At 46.8% G+C, this 18,562-nt stretch overlaps 1 pseudogene across 1 annotated transcript; it reads left to right on the top strand.

The window, feature by feature from the left end:
* The first annotated feature begins 10,469 nt into the window (after positions 1–10,469).
* LOC147650218 (uncharacterized) lies at positions 10,470–15,457 on the top strand (annotated as a pseudogene). The gene has a single exon (XR_015277130.1). The product of XR_015277130.1 is annotated as an uncharacterized LOC147650218 (transcript).
* Positions 15,458–18,562: the final 3,105 nt, after the last annotated feature.

Raw genomic sequence — 18,562 nt, 5'->3', positions numbered from 1 at the left:
GTTATGCCTTAGGAGAGCATATGTGCCTTAATAATCTGTTGTAAGCTCTTGCCAATTAATTATTGACATCAATTGCTTTGTACCAATAAAATACAATGAGCTATTGCTTTGTCCAATGAATATAATGAGCTGTTTCGATGTAACTAATGACTTCAGAGCACGTTTTGTTAAGGGCGTAAACTTGAGATAATGTAATAAAGAGGAGCCGTTGCTGTCTCTACTCAAGTGTGGGTGGGTGGGTGGGTGTGTGTTGTGTGTCTGTCTCTACAATGACCCAAGGTGACCTCCAGAAGTGCCTCCAAGCTCACCCAGCCTGAGATTCTGTGACTCTCAGAATAAAGCAGGTTGCAGTTTCCTAAGGACAAATGAAAAAGCTCCACACATGGCAGGGTTCTCCTGACCTCACCAAAGTGGATTATGGCACATGTCTCCCTTCTGCAGATTCCTCCCTGGAGTGATCATGTCCCTCAGTGTCACTCCTTGAGGCTGAGAGAAATCTTTGCCCACGATCATTGGTCTGGGTGATCAATCTCTAATTCAGAATTGGTTTTCCGGGCTTGAATAGAATTGCTTCAAAGCTCCTTCAAATACAATGCACTATACTGGAAGTTTTATATATAGCTATCTATCTATCTATCTATCTATCTATATATCTATATATCTATATCTATCTATCTTTGGAAGGTATATATAATTATATACCCTGTACTGGGTAGTAAGTAATTCTGATAAAGATCTTTTAGTTTAATCGTGATCATAACAACCTCTTTATTTGTCTATAAATACATCCTACATCCTATGGAACACTGTTGTATAAAGTTCACTTACACCTATAACTATCCTTTAAACATAAACTACTGACAAATTCTAAGGCTAATTCTACATCCAGCTGCATCCTGGCTCCTCTCTGAGAAGTTTAGGAAGCAAGGAGATCCCTTCTGCTCCCTGTGACTCGACGGGAGTGTCTCGTGCCTGCTCCCTGCACAGCTCTCCAGGTGGTGCTGTCGGTCTCGGGCCAGCTGTGACTGCAGCAGGGACACCTGAAAGAGGCACAAGGCCCGGCTCAGACAAGCCCACGCTGGCAGCAGCATCCACAGCCCCACGGTACCGGCTGTCAGGGCAGACACAGCCTCCAACTGCAGCCCTCACCAACACTCTGCCCTCGGGGAAGGGGAAAGGAACAGGCTCCCAGACTGGCCCTGAACAGAGCTCAGATGATCAACAAGTCCATTCCAAGGCTGCCAAACCCTTCCCACGTACATCCCTCAGCCCCCACAGGTCTAGCAGAGAGAGTTCCAGCAGCAGTGAGGAACCCAACTCTCATTTCCAAAGGACACATTTGGGCCACTGACCCCTTGCTCCACAGGCTGTGCATCAGCAGGAGGGCTACTGCTGCTCCCCTGAGCTGCTGGAGAACTCTTCTCTTTGAGAAGTCAAGGTATTTTGCTGGTCAGACTTGGGGACACGCGACCTAAGAGAGTGTGGTGGGAACATTCTCCTAAAAATTCCGATTCCTCTCCCCTCAGGTTCCACCTGCACATTGGATGGGAGAAAGGGCCACAGAAATCCGTCAGCAAACATGGGGCAAAAGAACCTCTGGACATCAATGCAAGATCTCTGCTCTGAGATCCTGAATTGCACCAGACAACACTGGGGGCAAAAAGTTCTCGCTGGGGGCTGCACAAGAGAGGCCAGGGTGTGTCCAGGGACACAGGGCCAGGGAGGGAGACAGTGCAGTGAAGGCACCTTTGAGAAAGCCATGGGCTGCCGCAAGAGACAGAACAAAAGGCTGTGCCCACAGCAGGGAAAGGGAGAGGCAAGGAAACAAGCAGGGCACTGCAAAGCATTGCCTGGGCAAACGTGCTGTGCTCCAGAGGAGCCTGAGGCTCCGTGGAGGCACAGAAAGCCCATTTTACCTGCTCAAAAGTTCTCCTGGGCTCAGTGGTTAGTTCAGGAGTCTCTGTCTTTTCCTGAGCTGATGCAACCGGCTGATTTGGTTCCAGCATGGTCTGTGAGACACGTAACAGCTGCTCTTCTTGTGCTCCAACAGCCTGCTGGGGATTCAGAGGGGAGATGATTGCCTTATTTCAAACACCACAAGAGCTGTCCCTCAGAAATCTCCATCTTGGCAAGCATCCTCGAGGCACCAGCAGTGCAGCTGCTGCTGCTCAGATCTCTTGGTACAAAACTCTGCTGGGTTTAGTCCATCGCCCTGCTCACCTGCTCCATTCCTTCGCACACCAAATCCAAATCCCCACGTGTTGCCATGATCTTGTGTGGGCACAGGAGAAGCAGCTCCCCATGCCCAGCATTTGGCCTGCAGCTGATTTGAACAGCAAACTCCAGAGCTGTAGCAGTCATTCTGGGCGTGCCAGGAAACAATCTGCCAGTCAATGGTCTCTGGCTGGGGCCAGGCAGACAGACAAGGCTGCCTGCCGCAGCTTGGGCTGCTTTGGCCAAGCAGGCCTGGACTCACAGGGATATAGAGTCCCACTTCTTTATGGGAAATATCACTGGAATCCTTCAGGGACATTGGAGTGGACTGAAGGTCAGTGTCTCTGCCTACCTGGAGATGAGACTGGCCCATGCAGTTGTCAGGAGATTTTCTCTGCAGGATTACAAAGTTTTTCTTCAGAGTCCCTTTGGCCATTTCGCTCTTCCTCAGTGCAGCGCTCAGGAGTTGTCCATTCTCTGTCTCTTTGATTTCTTCTCTTCCTCTCTTCTTCAAGGTAGCAGCAGCAGTCCCATGGTCCAACTCTTCTTGCATGTCTTCCCTCTCTGCTTCCAATTCCTGGGTTATCTTCTTCCGACTCTGCGTGTCAGATGCAGCCGTTTCCATCTTCTTTTCCAGATCCCTCAGCTTCTGTTGGTACAATTCCCGTTCATGCTGCCAAAACAGGGAGAAGAAGACTCACCCATTGCCTCTCTTGGTTTGCTTCTCATACCAGATCTGGACTCCTGCTGCAGGGGCAGGCACGTGCTGCCCCCCCTCTCTCTCTGCCTCTCGGGCTGCTGCAGACCTTGGCTGGGCCCCCCGTGACGCTGCCTCTTTCCCAGCTCGCTCAGCCCATCCCAGCTTCCTTTCTGCCCGTCCCCGACCTCTGGCAGCTCCACTCCTGTGTTCCTTTGGGCACGAGCTGCCAGAACTGCAGCCAGGATTTCAAGTCAATGCAAAGCAGGATTTAGGCAGTGCCATGAGGATGCGCTCTGCATCAGGAAGGAAGGAGACAGCAAACACCTTCAGCATTTCATTCCCTTGGCTTGGGGCAACAGGAGTGGTTTTCCAACACTCCTGTGTAGACTTTCCATGGCAGCATCCCCGAGAGCCCCACTGCCCTCTCTTGCAGCACCAATGGCCAGATCAGTCTGTCATTCCCTGCTGCCACTCAGGACGAGTTCTCCCATTTTCTTGTTTTTGCCAGGTTTTAGTGCACAAGCTGCCTTTTCAACCTTCCACTGTTTAAATGTAATGAAAAGATAGCCTGAAATATTTCATACTTATTGGAATTTATTCCATTTTTGTCAGCTTTGTTGAAATTTGGAGGAGGTTTTGAGGCTTTTCCCAGCCAGCCAATGACTGAGGGCAGTTTGGCAGAGGCGGGAACCCTCAGCCCCGCCCCCGTCTCGCCCAGCCAATCCCTGAGGGCACTTTTCCCGGCCCGCGGTTTGGGCGGGAGCCGCCCCCCCCCCCATTGTCAATCACTGAGGGGCTTCGGCTGAGGCGGGAACTTCTCCCCGGCCTCCCCTCGCCGGTCACTGCCGCCCCTCCCCTGCCTCGCTCCCAGTGGCTCCTTGTGACTCTGAATTTTCCCCAGCTGCCCCAGTCTGGGCTGGTTTGTACTGGTTTCTTCTCCCCGCTCCCCAGGTAGAAGAGCTCCGCTACCCCCAGCGCCCAGAGCATACAAGTCATGTCGCTAGAGCTTCCTGACCACAAAGGAGACAGAGGAGTCCTGTAGAAGTCCTGTGATTCGAACAAAGGGAAAGAGTCCATTAGGCGTGTCTCCAATGAGATCTCTCTGAATCAGTTGGAGCAAGTGGCCTTCTTTTCTTCTCATTCTTTTTCCCTGTTGGCTGGGGTACTTGGAAGGTGCTCGAGACATCCTGATCCACCTATCCATGTCCCTCTTATTATGCGCCCTCTGTAAAACACATGACCCATGATCATTACAACTGGCTAAATCAATTGATATTTTTCAGTGAGCTTTACTAATGGACATGGGCTGCTCCTCAGCCAAGCTCATGCTAAACTGCTGAACTTTGGGAAGAAGAACAAAGACTTTATAGGATTGTGAGAGATGAGGTGATATTTTTTGCTGAAGCCAAAAGGTTATTAGGTGAAAGAATTATGAAAAACGAGGTTCACTCTCCTGTAACATTTTAAAAGGTTTAATAAAGACAATAAGAGACAGAAAATAAAGCAAAGAGTAAGGGCTGGATGCCTTGGCTCTCTGCCAAGAGCACACCTGGTGCTTTGGAAACACCCTTTATATACCATTTGTACAGTATGGACTATATGCATATTCAGACTTTTCTAGGAAATGTTTTGCATGGCCACTCTTTGGGTCCACCTTTCTAGAGCATGCGTGTTCCTTGACTTTGTGCATTTAATTTCTCTCTTATCGTCTTTGACTTTGGGCCATGGCTCGTTCTTCCACAGGCAGTAAGTGCTGAGAGCAGCCTGGGCCCCCTCATCTGTTCACTGGAGGTTATCCTGCCCGTTCTGACAGGACTTAAACCTAACGTCTAAAATTCTTCTGACCTACGCCTCAGTTCTAGTTAACAGCAGGAGAGTGAGAAAAAGACATCGCAAAAGCTATTCTAACATTATACATGCACCGTTCATCTTAATACTTGTGAAAAGCCAATAGCATAGTATGCATTTATAACAGAATGAAACTTGCTGGTTCTGTGTGTTGCCATTTGTGGATATGTTCTGCTTGGTTTGTTTGGTGCTGTTGTGGGCTGGGAGAGGGGAGGGGTTGAAGACCTGAAGACAAAGGAAGTAGAATGAGAGAGGAGGGCACAGAAAAGTAGGCAGTTGGGAGAGAATGTAAAGTCCAGTGTACCCAGCCGTGAGGGATTAGCATTTAAGAAAACAAAGGGAAACACCTAAGGAAGATCAGGCTGCTGGAGGCTGCTGGGAGTTTTTCTCCTGGCCAATAACTGGCCATTTCTGACAGCTGACAGTAGATTTCACCATTGAAAAGTGAGATCAACCTGTGAACACCACCTTAAGATCTAAGCCCGAGAATTTCTGGTTCTCTTTGGTTTCCGGCTTTTGAAGAAGTAACAGGGTTTCAGTTCAGCCTCCTCCTCCCCCGACCCAGGCCGGACAAGGCCGCAGCGGGGAGCAGGGCTGGCCAGAGTTCTGCGCTTCCCGGGGATGATGGAGAGTGTGAAGCGTCAGGAGCCCCTTCTCGGAGGGCTCGCTGGGCCTTGTACAGCAGGCCTGCTGGGCCAGGCCGGTCCCTGGCTCGGCTGCAGTTTCTGCCACTGCTGAGTTTCACCAGAGACTGCCAAGTAAAGAGAAGAAAGCCATTGACCTGCAGCACTCTGAGACAGTGGCCACACTCTCCAGAGCAGCCATGAAAAATCTTCCATCGCAGACAGCTCCAGCCGCCGCTCCGGCAGAGATCACAAGACCATCTACAAGGCCTGGGCAAGATTTGAACCCTTTCACTACCCAGATGAGACTTGCTGGTTAATTTTTTTTTTTTTTTCCCCAGAGAGAGGGGAAGAGAGAGTGTGATCAACAGGTAAAGAGGCAACATAAACTATCAAAGACAGTGAAAAAAGGAATTAAGCTTCAGACGGGAGAGAGAAATAAGGAGATGCTTTAATAAGCTGAAATATTCTTTTGCTAAAACTATAGAGATGGACAATAAGTGTTCTGAAAAAACTCCTTTAATTCATGAAAGAGTATTTGCGGGGGGAATAGAATATTTCAAAGTGTGGATTTAAGCAAATAGTGAAGTAGTTGTGATCTTATGTGATGCTGGAACAGAAATGGAGAAGTGAGAGTTGTTAAAAATTTGCAGCCTTTAAGAGGCAAAGAGAAAACTTCTGGTTCCAGAAATGCTTTCAGAGACAGATGAAGAGAACTTTTGCCTTTGAATAACTCATCCTTGAAATGACACCCGCTCTTGACTCATTAGCCCATAGCACACCTCAGAGTGGTGTGAAATGGGAGGAGAGAACTGATGGCAGAGTTCTCCGGGTGGCTTGCATCAGAAAAATAGAAAACCATTAGAAAACGTTTTTCTTCTGAAAAACTCCATAAATCAGCAGAAGAGAGCTTCTTTTTCTCTACAAAGACTGATGAAGAGACTATAGCAAAGTTGGGACTGTTTTAACCACCAAGGTTTTGTCTCTGTGTTGTCATGTGAACAAGACAATGGTTGTGTGGTAAAGAAAAAGGGTTCTAGAAGTTGCAGTCTGGTTTCTTATTCTTGTAGTTAGGTTAAGAAACCTTCTTTGTTCCTTGTAAGTTTTAAGCCTGTTTTGCTCTTGTTCTAACCCATATCTCACAGCAAGAAATAAGTAAGTTTTCTAGTGATTTTTTAGCTGGTGCTTTAAAACCACGACAGGCTTAGAATGATAATGTGCAGTCACCATCATTGGCAACTATCATTGCAATATCTTTCCTTTTACCAGGGGGAACGGCTGCCATAAATGCAAAAAAATATAGCTCCTCTTGCCTGTTGGGGAGAAAAACAGCTTCATTAGATTTTGAAAATGTTGAGTGAGTTGCTAACTGATGTTGATAGTATTAGGCATGCTACCTTGCAAAATCACGCAGCTATGGATTTTTTGTTGTCAGCACACAGACGCGGCTGTGAAGACTTTGAAGATTTCCGACTGGCTTGCTAGGTTAGGTTTAAAGGGTTCGTGGCAGACCTTGATCAAGGGGGCAATAATGTTACTGCTTGTATTTCTAAGTTTTATGCTGATTCTTCCTTGTTTTTTACAAGGCCTTCAACAAATGTTGCACCATTTAGTTACTCCAATTTTTAAGAAAAGAGTGGGAGCTGTAAGAGTCTGGGCTGTGTTAGAACAAATTTGACCATAAAGAGGAACACTTAAGAACAAGAGCAGGGTTATCAGACAGGGAAGGGGCAGTCGTGGTCAGCAAGAGAACACAAAGAAAGAGCTAAACAGGATGAGAAATAGAGAAATTGAACAAGTTGCGGTCCGATATACGCAAATGTAATTATCCAATAAGAATGCTTCTAAGGGTGTGTGAACAGCTGTCGCGCTATATCAGGAACGGCGAAGCCCTACGTGACTCTCTCAGCTGCATTGTCCAAGAGAGCAAAGTTAATTATTCTTAATCTTCTTTTATACACATGTTCGAGAAGGTCTGAGAGGTAAAACTCTCCTTGGCCATTAAAGCAACATACCCACCATCATTGGTTAAGTGGAACACCGCCCCTTGCCTAAACAACACCTGTAGATTGTTGTCCTTTACCAAGGGCTGTTTGGACTCTTTCTCATGCTTTCTCAGGCGTGAGTGAGAAGCCTCTGTGACTTAGTTTTACACTTAGTTTCTGTTCCCTGCTTACTTTTTACAATTAAGTGACAACGAACAACACACATGCAGTCGATTGTAGAAGAAATACTTGTGTGTAGATTTGTGTACAGTATAAATGTACCCAAACTTAGAGAATAAATGAACGATCCAATCATCATATTGGTGCTGTGTCGTTCCTGTTCCCGCGTGAAGAAATGAAAACCCTGGCAATCAATTAATTGGATAAGACCTTACTTGGGACTTACCAATTCACAATTGCAACCACATTTAGAAATGTTAAAGGGGTCAGAAAACACTACTGATACCCGTGAGTTGACCCCAGAAGCCCTTTTTGTTCCTGAATTGGTTGTCAAAGCTTTGCTTGAGAAATTTGTCTCTCGCATTGAGCTATTGGCACAAATAGTACGATTATTTGTTTTGATTGGTAGCAATGACTTCTTTTGAAATTCTTGTGCAATGGAGTGATCCGTGGGAAGATCCTTTACATATGTTAGAATGGCTATTTTTACCTTTTTGATCTATAAAAACTGCCCCTGGTCTTTTTGAATTAATTGCTGAACTTATTAAGTGTCCTAAACAATGTGTTGGATTGACTGGTCAAGATCCTGAAAGAATTGTTTTGCCTCTTCAGAACTGGTACTTTGAGTGGTGTTGTGCCAACAGTTACTGGCAAGCTGTGATAACTTACAAGCTGCTAGGCTTACATTACAAGCTGCTATGGCTGCTTTTACAGGGCAGGTGTCTTACCATTTACCAAGTCACTCTTCACTGAAATTTTTTCAGCAAGTACCAGTTGGCCAAAAGCAGTTAAGTATGGAAAGCCCTGTAGATGGACCCGGTGTTTTTACAGATGGCTCTGGAAAAACAGAAAAAACTGCAGTTGCATTGAAAATCAATGGTAATTGGCAACCTGTGGTAAAATATCAAACTGGTTCACTGCAAATTGTTGAACTGAAAGCCACGGCCACTGCATTTCAATTGTTCCCTCAAGCTGTAAATATTGTGACAGATTCTGCCTATGTAGCAAATTTGACTGGAAAATTAGATCAAGTTGTTTTATCTGAAATTGATCACCCACCTTTATTTGATGTGTTGGTGGAATTGTGGGATACAATTCAGCAACGCACTGAATCATATTTTGTGATGCATATTCACAGTCACACTTCTCTCCCGGGGTTTTTCACTGAAGGAAATGCTGATGCTCTTGATGATCATTGTTGCCAATGTTGCCTTAATGGTTCCTCACCACAGGCAACAAGGTATCTTATCCATTTGACCATCAAGGTTTTCAAGCATTACCATGACAATTTGGTCTTAGTAACAATGACGCTCGTTCAATGATTTGTTGTATGCCCTGACAGTCACGGTTCACGTGTTCCTATGTATTATGGGACCAAGCCCAGAGGGTTGCAAGCGTTGCAACTTTGGCAGACAGACACAACTCACAGTCACAACGTCACAACAGACGGTCCGAACATTCTCTCACCTGTCTCACAACCGTCTCAAGGACAGAGACTGAGATCCTGAATATCGCAAGGGACTTGGCTTAGGGGTTTGGGCCTAGCTGAGGTGGATGTTTGCTAAGTGATTGTTTGCAGGTGGTTGCACGGTACACTGCCCTCGTTCCTGCTGGTGAGCAAAGGCTTGCAAGACGTGGTTTGCTCTGGACCCTACACCTTCCCCCTGCGCAATGGAATTCATCATCAATCTCCTCTGGTTTTGGCCCTGTGCCCCTCGCTTTGTAAAAGACTAGAAAATCACACCCCAAATTTACCTTCCTTTGAGATCTCCCCAACAGACAGAAGACTCTGCGTCTTTGGACGGCCGAGTGGACTTCGACGTTGGTAACTATAATCCCCTTACTCTCTTTTTCTTATGCTTTGCTTTCTCCTCTTTTCCCTCTATCGCATGTTGGTGCTGATGAGCACTCAATAAAGTGTGTTTTGCTGTTTAAGTCCTTGGTTTAAGTCCCTGATAATCTTCTGTACACTGAGATCGAATGAAAGAACCACATCACGAATCCCATCTTGCGGATCGTGACACTCAGACTGATGAGTTTGGGAGACTAAAGCATGTACATGTCTATTGATACTTTTCTCACTTTGCTATTGTAGCAACTGCACATGCAGGAGAAAAAGCTTTGGATGTTATTTGTCATTTTCAAAGAGCATTTGCAATTCTAGGAGTACCTCCAAAAATAAAAACTGATAATGGATCTTGTTATATATATCTCAGAAAACACAAGATTTTTTGGCTGCATGGGGAATTGTATATGATACAGGTATTCTTCATTCTTCTGCTGGACAAGCTATTGTTGAACATGCCTATGGCACTCTGAAGCATCAGCTTCAAAAAGAAAAAAGGGGAATGCAAGGAGAAACCCCCCAGGCACGACTGCACAAAGCAGTTTATGTGTTAAACGTTTTATCCTACAGGGAGAAAACTTCTTGCCCTCCTTTATTTCCTCATTTCTCTACTTTGATTTCAAAATCCGAGTTGCAAAAGCCTGCTCGGGTGCAGGTGAGGTGTTGCAATGCAGTTAGAAAGGATGGTATGATGCAAAGAATGTACCCCCAAAAATGTAGAACTGTAAGCTTCTTTCCCTTATCTCTTTCTCCCCAGTTCCCCTTATTGGTTGTGTGAATGTAAGGCAGCCTCTTCCCCCTGCCTTCAAGAAGGGCTGCTTATCGATAGCTCTTGCTCTTTCCCTCCTGCTCTTCTCCACGGGACCCCAAGAAATAATGCTGCACTTGCATCTCAGCTAAGGGAAAGGGTCTCGTTTTTAAGTTCTTCTTTTCTATGCTATACTATCTCCCCTGTTTCCCTGGCTGCAGCTGGGCGGACAGTGGTAACAGAGAAGCAGGGGACATAGAAATTATAGCAGAGAGGGATTTGGTAAGTGGCCAATGGAGTGGTGCTGTAGATTTAATAACCTGGGGAAAGGGTTATACTTGTGTTTGCACAGAAAACGGACCACGCTGGATTCCTGCTCATTGTGTCAAGCCTTCTTTGGAGCACACAGGAAGGAACAGGATGGATGGCTCCGCAGCCAAAACGGAACGTGTGAGTGACACTGGCTAAAGCCGTACATCAGGATACGCTGTGTTTAGCAATCGCCAATCCTGAAAAGCCATGCTCTACATGTCTTGTTGGTGCTCCTCCTAACAACTGGCCTTGTCCCTCACAAGCTTTTAATTGTAAATCAAGAAATCCTGTACATAATGTAGACTCCCGGGATAGCATTTAGGCCCTCTTGCCTCAGGTTACAGCTGAGCCACAAGAACTAGAATTGCTAGGATCATTGCAAATGGATGCTTGTGTAATGTCTAGTTACAGGGACAAAGACAAGACCACAAGGGGGTTACCTCCGAATGTAAATGCAGCCTTAGACGTATATAGAAATGCAAGCTGATGGTGTAACTCTACCTCATGCTGTACATCACGTGCCTCTCATGTGCCTTTGCAGCTGCCAAAGGGTGTGTTTTTAATCTGTGGTGATCGTGCTTGGTTTGGTATTCCAAGTAAAGTAACAGGAGGTCCCTGCAGGTTGGGGCGATTGACCTTATTGACACCCAACAGAACAATGATAGATCAAGAGGTAAGAAGAACATGATCACTTTGACACACATTTACTTCTCAGTGTCAGGATGCTGTGGCCTTTTGGGGACCTGGTTCTGTTATTTCTGCATCTGTTCTGGCACCTGGAGTGGCTGCAGCTCACACTTTAACCTCGACACATAGACTTGGTTGTTGGCTAGCCAAACAAAGCAATGACACATCTGTAGCTTTAAGTGGGTTATTAATGGATGTAGATAGCATTAGACATGCCACTTTGCAGAATGGAGCCACTATGATTTTCTTTTATTGGCACATGGTCATGGGTGTCAGGATTTTGAAGGAATGTGTTGTATGAATTTATCAGATCACAGTGAATCAATCTACAAAAGCACTGCAAACTTGAGAGTTAATTACACGTGAATGAAGGACGGATAGATGATCTTTTCAAGGGCTGGGCCATCACGGGGTGGCTTGGATCTTTGTTGAAGACTGGACTGCTAATCTCGTTAGTGATTGTAATTATTGCTTTGTGTCTCCCCTGCCTGCTTGGATTTTAGCAAAGGGCCCTGCAAAAACCCTTGACAGCTGTGTTTGTAGCTCAAATACAAAAAGGGAGAAGTGTGGCTGGACTTAGCAGCTGGTCTGCAGGCTCATCAATTGGGTTAGCAGAAGAAGAAATTGATAAAATACAAGTTTATCCATAGCAAGGAAGAAAGCAAGGCCTTTAGCATGCAAACCAATAAATTAGATACATAAGGGATATTTGCAGTTAGGGGACAGTTATGCCTTAGGAGAGCATATGTGCCTTAATAATCTGTTGTAAGCTCTTGCCAATTAATTATTGACATCAATTGCTTTGTACCAATAAAATACAATGAGCTATTGCTTTGTCCAATGAATATAATGAGCTGTTTCGATGTAACTAATGACTTCAGAGCACGTTTTGTTAAGGGCGTAAACTTGAGATAATGTAATAAAGAGGAGCCGTTGCTGTCTCTACTCAAGTGTGGGTGGGTGGGTGGGTGTGTGTTGTGTGTCTGTCTCTACAATGACCCAAGGTGACCTCCAGAAGTGCCTCCAAGCTCACCCAGCCTGAGATTCTGTGACTCTCAGAATAAAGCAGGTTGCAGTTTCCTAAGGACAAATGAAAAAGCTCCACACATGGCAGGGTTCTCCTGACCTCACCAAAGTGGATTATGGCACATGTCTCCCTTCTGCAGATTCCTCCCTGGAGTGATCATGTCCCTCAGTGTCACTCCTTGAGGCTGAGAGAAATCTTTGCCCACGATCATTGGTCTGGGTGATCAATCTCTAATTCAGAATTGGTTTTCCGGGCTTGAATAGAATTGCTTCAAAGCTCCTTCAAATACAATGCACTATACTGGAAGTTTTATATATAGCTATCTATCTATCTATCTATCTATCTATCTATCTATCTATCTATATATCTATATCTATCTATCTTTGGAAGGTATATATAATTATATACCCTGTACTGGGTAGTAAGTAATTCTGATAAAGATCTTTTAGTTTAATCGTGATCATAACAACCTCTTTATTTGTCTATAAATACATCCTACATCCTATGGAACACTGTTGTATAAAGTTCACTTACACCTATAACTATCCTTTAAACATAAACTACTGACAAATTCTAAGGCTAATTCTACATCCAGCTGCATCCTGGCTCCTCTCTGAGAAGTTTAGGAAGCAAGGAGATCCCTTCTGCTCCCTGTGACTCGACGGGAGTGTCTCGTGCCTGCTCCCTGCACAGCTCTCCAGGTGGTGCTGTCGGTCTCGGGCCAGCTGTGACTGCAGCAGGGACACCTGAAAGAGGCACAAGGCCCGGCTCAGACAAGCCCACGCTGGCAGCAGCATCCACAGCCCCACGGTACCGGCTGTCAGGGCAGACACAGCCTCCAACTGCAGCCCTCACCAACACTCTGCCCTCGGGGAAGGGGAAAGGAACAGGCTCCCAGACTGGCCCTGAACAGAGCTCAGATGATCAACAAGTCCATTCCAAGGCTGCCAAACCCTTCCCACGTACATCCCTCAGCCCCCACAGGTCTAGCAGAGAGAGTTCCAGCAGCAGTGAGGAACCCAACTCTCATTTCCAAAGGACACATTTGGGCCACTGACCCCTTGCTCCACAGGCTGTGCATCAGCAGGAGGGCTACTGCTGCTCCCCTGAGCTGCTGGAGAACTCTTCTCTTTGAGAAGTCAAGGTATTTTGCTGGTCAGACTTGGGGACACGCGACCTAAGAGAGTGTGGTGGGAACATTCTCCTAAAAATTCCGATTCCTCTCCCCTCAGGTTCCACCTGCACATTGGATGGGAGAAAGGGCCACAGAAATCCGTCAGCAAACATGGGGCAAAAGAACCTCTGGACATCAATGCAAGATCTCTGCTCTGAGATCCTGAATTGCACCAGACAACACTGGGGGCAAAAAGTTCTCGCTGGGGGCTGCACAAGAGAGGCCAGGGTGTGTCCAGGGACACAGGGCCAGGGAGGGAGACAGTGCAGTGAAGGCACCTTTGAGAAAGCCATGGGCTGCCGCAAGAGACAGAACAAAAGGCTGTGCCCACAGCAGGGAAAGGGAGAGGTAAGGAAACAAGCAGGGCACTGCAAAGCATTGCCTGGGCAAACGTGCTGTGCTCCAGAGGAGCCTGAGGCTCCGTGGAGGCACAGAAAGCCCATTTTACCTGCTCAAAAGTTCTCCTGGGCTCAGTGGTTAGTTCAGGAGTCTCTGTCTTTTCCTGAGCTGATGCAACCGGCTGATTTGGTTCCAGCATGGTCTGTGAGACACGTAACAGCTGCTCTTCTTGTGCTCCAACAGCCTGCTGGGGATTCAGAGGGGAGATGGGAGATTCAGAGGCCTTATTTCAAACACCACAAGAGCTGTCCCTCAGAAATCTCCACCTTGGCAAGCATCCTCGAGGCACCAGCAGTGCAGCTGCTGCTGCTCAGATCTCTTGGTACAAAACTCTGCTGGGTTTAGTCCATCGCCCTGCTCACCTGCTCCATTCCTTCCCACACCAAATCCAAATCCCCACGTGTTGCCATGATCTTGTGTGGGCACAGGAGAAGCAGCTCCCCATGCCCAGCATTTGGCCTGCAGCTGATTTGAACAGCAAACTCCAGAGCTGTAGCAGTCATTCTGGGCATGCCAGGAAACAATCTGCCAGTCAATGGTCTCTGGCTGGGGCCAGGCAGACAGACAAGGCTGCCTGCCGCAGCTTGGGCTGCTTTGGCCAAGCAGGCCTGGACTCACAGGGATATAGAGTCCCACTTCTTTATGGGAAATATCACTGGAATCCTTCAGGGACATTGGAGTGGACTGAAGGTCAGTGTCTCTGCCTACCTGGAGATGAGACTGGCCCATGCAGTTGTCAGGAGATTTTCTCTGCAGGATTACAAAGTTTTTCTTCAGAGTTCCTTTGGCCATTTCGCTCTTCCTCAGTGCAGCGCTCAGGAGTTGTCCATTCTCTGTCCCTTTGATTTCTTCTCTTCCTCTCTTCTTCAAGGTAGCAGCAGCAGTCCCATGGTCCAACTCTTCTTGCATGTCTTCCCTCTCTGCTTCCAATTCCTGGGTTATCTTCTTCCGACTCTGCGTGTCAGATGCAGCCGTTTCCATCTTCTTTTCCAGATCCCTCAGCTTCTGTTGGCACAATTCCCGTTCATGCTGCCAAAACAGGGAGAAGAAGACTCACCCATTGCCTCTCTTGGTTTGCTTCTCATACCAGATCTGGACTCCTGCTGCAGGGGCAGGCACGTGCTGCCCCCCTCTCTCTCTGCCTCTCGGGCTGCTGCAGACCTTGGCTGGGCCCCCCGTGACGCTGCCTCTTTCCCAGCTCGCTCAGCCCATCCCAGCTTCCTTTCTGCCCGTCCCCGACCTCTGGCAGCTCCACTCCTGTGTTCCTTTGGGCACGAGCTGCCAGAACTGCAGCCAGGATTTCAAGTCAATGCAAAGCAGGATTTAGGCAGTGCCATGAGGATGCGCTCTGCATCAGGAAGGAAGGAGACAGCAAACACCTTCAGCATTTCATTCCCTTGGCTTGGGGCAACAGGAGTGGTTTTCCAACACTCCTGTGTAGACTTTCCATGGCAGCATCCCCGAGAGCCCCACTGCCCTCTCTTGCAGCACCAATGGCCAGATCAGTCTGTCATTCCCTGCTGCCACTCAGGACGAGTTCTCCCATTTTCTTGTTTTTGCCAGGTTTTAGTGCACAAGCTGCCTTTTCAACCTTCCACTGTTTAAATGTAATGAAAAGATAGCCTGAAATATTTCATACTTATTGGAATTTATTCCATTTTTGTCAGCTTTGTTGAAATTTGGAGGAGGTTTTGAGGCTTTTCCCAGCCAGCCAATGACTGAGGGCAGTTTGGCAGAGGCGGGAACCCTCAGCCCCGCCCCCGTCTCGCCCAGCCAATCCCTGAGGGCACTTTTCCCGGCCCGCGGTTTGGGCGGGAGCCGCCCCCCCCCCCCCATTGTCAATCACTGAGGGGCTTCGGCTGAGGCGGGAACTTCTCCCCGGCCTCCCCTCGCCGGTCACTGCCGCCCCTCCCCTGCCTCGCTCCCAGTGGCTCCTTGTGACTCTGAATTTTCCCCAGCTGCCCCAGTCTGGGCTGGTTTGTACTGGTTTCTTCTCCCCGCTCCCCAGGTAGAGGAGCTCCGCTACCCCCAGCGCCCAGAGCATACAAGTCATGTCGCTAGAGCTTCCTGACCACAAAGGAGACAGAGGAGTCCTGTAGAAGTCCTGTGATTCGAACAAAGGGAAAGAGTCCATTAGGCGTGTCTCCAATGAGATCTCTCTGAATCAGTTGGAGCAAGTGGCCTTCTTTTCTTCTCATTCTTTTTCCCTGTTGGCTGGGGTACTTGGAAGGTGCTCGAGACATCCTGATCCACCTATCCATGTCCCTCTTATTATGCGCCCTCTGTAAAACACATGACCCATGATCATTACAACTGGCTAAATCAATTGATATTTTTCAGTGAGCTTTACTAATGGACATGGGCTGCTCCTCAGCCAAGCTCATGCTAAACTGCTGAACTTTGGGAAGAAGAACAAAGACTTTATAGGATTGTGAGAGATGAGGTGATATTTTTTGCTGAAGCCAAAAGGTTATTAGGTGAAAGAATTATGAAAAACGAGGTTCACTCTCCTGTAACATTTTAAAAGGTTTAATAAAGACAATAAGAGACAGAAAATAAAGCAAAGAGTAAGGGCTGGATGCCTTGGCTCTCTGCCAAGAGCACACCTGGTGCTTTGGAAACACCCTTTATATACCATTTGTACAGTATGGACTATATGCATATTCAGACTTTTCTAGGAAATGTTTTGCATGGCCACTCTTTGGGTCCACCTTTCTAGAGCATGCGTGTTCCTTGACTTTGTGCATTTAATTTCTCTCTTATCGTCTTTGACTTTGGGCCATGGCTCGTTCTTCCACAGGCAGTAAGTGCTGAGAGCAGCCTGGGCCCCCTCATCTGTTCACTGGAGGTTATCCTGCCCGTTCTGACAGGACTTAAACCTAACGTCTAAAATTCTTCTGACCTACGCCTCAGTTCTAGTTAACAGCAGGAGAGTGAGAAAAAGACATCGCAAAAGCTATTCTAACATTATACATGCACCGTTCATCTTAATACTTGTGAAAAGCCAATAGCATAGTATGCATTTATAACAGAATGAAACTTGCTGGTTCTGTGTGTTGCCATTTGTGGTTTGGATATGTTCTGCTTGGTTTGTTTGGTGCTGTTGTGGGCTGGGAGAGGGGAGGGGTTGAAGACCTGAAGACAAAGGAAGTAGAATGAGAGAGGAGGGCACAGAAAAGTAGGCAGCTGGGAGAGAATGTAAAGTCCAGTGTACCCAGCCGTGAGGGATTAGCATTTAAGAAAACAAAGGGAAACACCTAAGGAAGATCAGGCTGCTGGAGGCTGATGGGAGTTTTTCTCCTGGCCAATAACTGGCCATTTCTGACAGCTGACAGTAGTTTTCACCATTGAAAAGTGAGATCAACCTGTGAACACCACCTTAAGATCTAAGCCCGAGAATTTCTGGTTCCCTTTGGTTTCCGGCTTTTGAAGAAGTAACAGGGTTTCAGTTCAGCCTCCTCCTCCCCCGACCCAGGCCGGACAAGGCCGCAGCGGGGAGCAGGGCTGGCCAGAGTTCTGCGCTTCCCGGGAATGACGGAGAGTGTGAAGCGTCAGGAACCCCTTCTCGGAGGGCTCGCTGGGCCTTGTACAGCAGGCCTGCTGGGCCAGGCCGGTCCCTGGCTCGGCTGCAGTTTCTGCCACTGCTGAGTTTCACCAGAGACTGCCAAATAAAGAGAAGAAAGCCATTGACCTGCAGCACTCTGAGACAGTGGCCACACTCTCCAGAGCAGCCATGAAAAATCTTCCATCGCAGACAGCTCCAGCCGCCGCTCCGGCAGAGATCACAAGACCGTCTACAAGGCCTGGGCAAGATTTGAACCCTTTCACTACCCAGATGAGACTTGCTGGTTAATATTTTTTTTTTTTTTCCCCAGAGAGAGGGGAAGAGAGAGTGTGATCAACAGGTAAAGAGGCAACATAAACTATCAAAGACAGTGAAAAAAGGAATTAAGCTTCAGACGGGAGAGAGAAATAAGGAGATGCTTTAATAAGCTGAAATATTCTTTTGCTAAAACTATAGAGATGGACAATAAGTGTTCTGAAAAAACTCCTTTAATTCATGAAAGAGTATTTGCGGGGGGAATAGAATATTTCAAAGTGTGGATTTAAGCAAATAGTGAAGTAGTTGTGATCTTATGTGATGCTGGAACAGAAATGGAGAAGTGAGAGTTGTTAAAAATTTGCAGCCTTTAAGAGGCAAAGAGAAAACTTCTGGTTCCAGAAATGCTTTCAGAGACAGATGAAGAGAACTTTTGCCTTTGAATAACTCATCCTTGAAATGACACCCCCTCTTGACTCATTAGCCCATAGCACACCTCAGAGTGGTGTGAAATGGGAGGAGAGAACTGATGGCAGAGTTCTCCGGGTGGCTTGCATCAGAAAAATAGAAAACCATTAGAAAACGTTTTTCTTCTGAAAAACTCCATAAATCAGCAGAAGAGAGCTTCTTTTTCTCTACAAAGACTGATGAAGAGACTATAGCAAAGTTGGGACTGTTTTAACCACCAAGGTTTTGTCTCTGTGTTGTCATGTGAACAAGACAATGGTTGTGTGGTAAAGAAAAAGGGTTCTAGAAGTTGCAGTCTGGTTTCTTATTCTTGTAGTTAGGTTAAGAAACCTTCTTTGTTCCTTGTAAGTTTTAAGCCTGTTTTGCTCTTGTTCTAACCCATATCTCACAGCAAGAAATAAGTAAGTTTTCTAGTGATTTTTTAGCTGGTGCTTTAAAACCACGACAGGCTTAGAATGATAATGTGCAGTCACCATCATTGGCAACTATCATTGCAATATCTTTCCTTTTACCAGGGGGAACGGCTGCCAT

The sequence above is a fragment of the Cyanistes caeruleus genome, chromosome 16 (genome assembly GCF_971803275.1).
Source record: "Cyanistes caeruleus chromosome 16, bCyaCae1.hap1.1, whole genome shotgun sequence".
In the NCBI taxonomy this organism is placed as follows: Eukaryota; Metazoa; Chordata; class Aves; order Passeriformes; family Paridae; genus Cyanistes; species Cyanistes caeruleus.
Note: the sequence above shows the minus strand (reverse complement) of the source record. Positions and strands in the feature narration are given on the sequence as shown.